Source organism: Hesperophylax consimilis, chromosome 11, assembly GCF_061612785.1.
Source record: "Hesperophylax consimilis isolate HC1 chromosome 11, BYU_Hcon_1.0, whole genome shotgun sequence".
In the NCBI taxonomy this organism is placed as follows: domain Eukaryota; kingdom Metazoa; phylum Arthropoda; class Insecta; order Trichoptera; family Limnephilidae; genus Hesperophylax; species Hesperophylax consimilis.
This window is the reverse complement of record NC_142846.1, coordinates 26,929,636-26,933,022: the sequence shown is the minus strand read 5'-3', so window position 1 is coordinate 26,933,022 and position 3,387 is coordinate 26,929,636.

Genomic DNA, 3,387 nt, shown 5'->3' with positions numbered 1-3,387 from the left:
TTTTTACTGTCCGTCTATGAATCCTCTTAATTATCTTTTACTACGAATCTTTAATTTATAAGCGATTGAATTTCTTTGAACTAAAACCATTTACACCCAAGTTCAATCCTTCATTCACAAATTAAAACTGACGTTAAATATATTTTTTTAAATAAAATTTATTCTCAGTAAATTTTATATTGTCCACTGTGCGGCGCTCGCAGTCTCATAGACACACAAAGAAGTTCCAAGACCGAAATCACTGCGTCTTTATCTCTCAAATCTTTGACATCTCAGGTCATTTATTATACTTTCCGAGTGTATATCAATCTTGAACTATTCACAAATTCTCTCCTTTGAAATATTAACTATCAGAGACTGTAAGATTCGAACCTCCTAGCAATGTTTGAGGGTGGATACGCGTCAGCTGGGTGAGGGGGAGGAATTCCTCGCTAATGGAGGGAAATGGTTATGCATTTTATAGGGGAAGTTTTTTAACGAAAGTATATTTTTACGTTCCGCAATGAAATGGATTTTTGTCACGAGTTTTCAGTGGAATGCTCGAGCCTGTGTTAGTGGAATACTTTGAGAATTTAATGGTTATTTATTTTGGTGCAAATCAATAATGCGTGGTTCTACAGCCGTTATTTATTTGCTAAAAATAGTGATGAGAACATTGAATCATGTCATATGACGGCCTCCGTGGTCGAGGGGTAAGGCTCTCAACTAGCAAGCCAGTTTTTTTTATTAATTTTCAAAATTCAATCATTTGAAATAATATACAGTATATTTGCGGCACGTTCCAGATGTGGAAGATACTTTCAGTATAGCCCTGGTGTGAGACCACCATTAAGAATTCTTCTTCTTTCGTATGGTGGGAGGTCAGAGGGGGACATCTAGATCTGCGAGCCATTTTAGGGCCTCAGGCGTCGCCATGTGGACCTCATCAATCCCACCGGGGAATGAATGGAGCGGGCATTCGTTGACCACATGTTCGGTAGTCTGCACCGCACCACATTCACACATCGCCGACTCTTTAAGGCCCCATCTGTGCATCATGTGGGCACAGCGGCTATGGGAGCACCTTAACCTATTGATGGCGGACCAGGTTTTGCGAGGCAGTGAGAACCCAGGCTGTCTCTCGGTGGGGTCCTGTATGAGATGGGCATTTCCCACGTTGGCCGTTTGCCACTCAAGTTTCCACCTATCTTCTGGGGTGAGAGGTAGTCGGAGGAGCCTCTCTCCTTCCTCCCAGAAGGGCTTTCGGGACTTCAAGCGGCATGCCGGGTGGGAGACGACATCTTCGTGTAGAGGTATTGCGCTTTTTTGCAGCGCCTTCTTGTATTCCCTCAGTGTTGCGATTTCTCGCCTGATGTTTGGCGGGGTTATGTTTGAAAGTACGGGGAGCCAAGGGAGAGGAGTAGATTTTAAAGTCCCGCTGATGGTTCGCACTGTGGCATTAAGCTGAACGTCTACCATGGAAGTGTGGGCGTTTCTAGCCCATACTGGAGCACAGTATTCAGCCGTTGAGAAAACCAGGGCAATGGATGCTGTTCTGAGCGTGTTGGCGTTGCATCCCCAGCTAGTTCCAGCTAGCTTATTAACTAAGTTAAGCCTTGTCCTGGTTTTTTTACCCACTGTTTCCATGTGTTGCCGATAGTTCAAGCTCCTGTCCAAAGTAACTCCGAGATAGCGGGGGTGGGGGTCATGGTAAATATTTTTTCCATCAAACTGAACACAGAGTTTGGCATCCGCTTGTGAATTGCTAAGATGAAAAGCTGTCGCAACTGTTTTCGACCCATTTGGCTTTAGTCGCCAATTGAGGAAATATTCTTCCAAAGCCTTTAGGTCAGAATTGAGAATATCTTCTGCTGCTTTAAGGGTTTTGGCTTGAGCTGTGACGGCGATGTCATCTGCGTAAGCAAATTTTCTGCCTTCAGTGTGAGGGAGGTCTCTAGTGTAGATGTTAAATAGCGATGGGGCCAGCACTGAGCCCTGGGCTAGGCCATTATTGAGGGGTATTTTTTTGCTTTTTCGCCCTCCTAGAAAAACCCTGAAGGTACGGCCAGTTAGCAGTTGCTCAATGAGTCGTACTGTGTTGCCATCCTCTATGGTGTCGTACAGTTTAACAAGGAGGCCTTTGTGCCACACCGTGTCGTAGGCCGCAGAGAGATCAATGAACGCTGCCGCAGTCTTCAGCCGTTTCTGGAAACCAGATTCAATGTGTGTTGTCAGTGCTAACACCTGATCGCAGCAGTTACGGCCTGGTCTGAAGCCAGCTTGCTCTTGTGGGACCACTTTCTCCAAAATTGGAGTAAGTCTGCGGAGCACAACTCGCTCTAGAAGTTTGTACATGGTACTTAAAAGTGAGATTGGCGGGTAGCTGTTCGGGTCCTCTGCTGGCTTGTTGGGTTTGAGGATCGCAATAACTTTAGACTTTCTCCAGGTATTTGGTATTTCTCCAGTTTTGAAAATTTCAGTAAATAGTTTTGCGATCCATATTTTTGTCCGTGGTCCAGCATGTTTCAGAAAGTCTGGGAGAACTCCATCACATCCAGCTGCTTTCCCAGCTTTTTTTGAAGTGAGGGCGATATCTACTTCGTCAGCTGTAACGGCGACCACAGTGTTGGGGTTCACCGGCCATTTTAGCCGCGCCGCCTTCAGAGATTTTCGGACCTGGTGGCTTATGTTAGACCTTGTTGTCGTTTTTGAACTACGGAGTAGTTGCTGAGCAACAGCATTTGGTGACACTTTGGGCATTGTTTTAGTTGGCTGATCTGCAGCTCCAAGTCACCTTAGTGTTTGCCATGCTTTTCTGCTCGAGTGCTCGAAATTCATTTCCTCCATTAATTCATTCCACCGTTTCATACGCCCGTCGTCCAGAGACTGGAGAAGGTCAGAGGCAGTGTCTGGGTCATTCGTCCTCTTGAATTCGGCTAGAAGCTGTTCACTTTCTGAGCTCCATGTTGGAATATACACTTTTCTGTAGCCTTTAGGTATAAATTTCTTTGCGGCTATAAATAAAAGGTTTGAAAAACGGTCGTAGGAATTCGGCTTTGGTGGTATGTTATCCACAACCCTGTCAACATATTCCGAGAAGTCTCGCCATTCTGCCTTTCTTAGATTCCATCGCGGCAACGGATTGCTGGAAATACACGGAATCTGTATGCCTATGCTTAGCATGACTGGCCTGTGTTGGCTATGTGGGAAACTGTTCAATATAGTTCTCGAAGCCCTTATAGGTTTTCCGTCCGGCGCTGTAGAGACAAAACACAAGTCTGGCGTATATTCACGTCGCCATCGCGCAGCGCAGAGAAAAATGTTCCCTTTTGCTTAGCATCGTAAATAAGTTGGCAATCCTGTGCTGACGCTCAATCCATTGCAATCTGCTCTCCAGCTTTATCGGTC